This window comes from Gavialis gangeticus, unplaced genomic scaffold (genome assembly GCF_001723915.1).
Source record: "Gavialis gangeticus isolate Ggan-Ray unplaced genomic scaffold, GavGan_comp1, whole genome shotgun sequence".
NCBI lineage: Eukaryota > Metazoa > Chordata > Crocodylia > Gavialidae > Gavialis > Gavialis gangeticus.
The window spans coordinates 86814947-86816005 of NW_017729031.1; the positions used below are offsets into that span (position 1 = coordinate 86814947).

The following is a 1059-nucleotide window of genomic DNA, read 5'->3' on the forward strand; positions in this document are numbered from 1 at the left end:
GGGGGATTTGATAGCAGCCTTCAACTACCTGAAGGGTGGCCACAAAGAAGATGGAGCTAGACTGTTCTCAGTGGTGTCAGATGACAAAACAAGGAAAAATGGTCTCAAGTTGTAGCAAGAGAAGTTTAGATTAGATATTAGGAAAACTTTCTCACTAGGAGGGTAGTGAAGCACTGGAATGGGTTATCTAGAGCAGTGGACCATCATTGGAGATTTTTACAGCCTGACTTGACAAAGTCCTGGCTGGAATGATGTAGTTGGGGATGGTCCTGATTTGAGCAGAGGGTTGAACTAGATAACCTCCTGAGGTCCCTTCCAACCAGTTGTGCTGACAGGCGTTGTGGTGCCTAGCCTATGGCATAGATAGATTAGCCTCTCCTTTTATGGCTGAACTGTTTGCCTACTGTTTGTCAGTCAGATGCTCAGAACAGTGCATCTTCTGGATCCTCATTTGCTCTTAGCATCCCTCTTTGCTTTGGTGCCTGCTTTGGTGCTCTTCTCACCTGTATTTAGCATAACTGTTGTGGCATTTAATCTCTGATATGAGCCTTGCCGCAGTGATTCATGCCTTTGTGACTTCCTAGTTGGACTGAAGGAACTTAGATGTCATTTTGTTGCATTCAGGGTAAGAACATGAATTGACTAGATTGGAATTGCTTAATTGCTTCTTTGCATGAAGATACCCCTTGAGGAACATTTGAAGCTGACAGGCAATATAGAATTACCCACTTGCACAGCAATATTGGCTACAAGCCAGCATAAGAAGCTAGTACTGAAAGACCTTTCCTGGCTTTTTGTCTGCTTCTGTGTAGTTTAGTGTTACTACTGATATAAAGTAGGTACTGGGGAAGCAACCCTACTGTGTATGCTTGAGTTGATATTAAACTATTTCCCCCACTTTCAACCACAATATTTGAGAGACCAGTGGGTGTACATGTGCAGAAAGAAGTCTACATTTGTGACATTGTTTAGCGTATTGGGCTGAGTCCCTGAGTCTAATGGCCTTCTCGCAAATTTATAGTAAGGCACCTGGACCTGCAAGTGAAGCAATGCAAAATA

At 43.2% G+C, this 1059-nt stretch overlaps 1 protein-coding gene across 1 annotated transcript in view; it reads left to right on the top strand.

Annotated features, from left to right (window-relative positions):
* Positions 1–1059, top strand: part of COL6A3 (collagen type VI alpha 3 chain) — a 101321-nt gene that overhangs the window by 32796 nt on the left and 67466 nt on the right. The gene's annotated exons all lie outside the window — the stretch shown is intronic.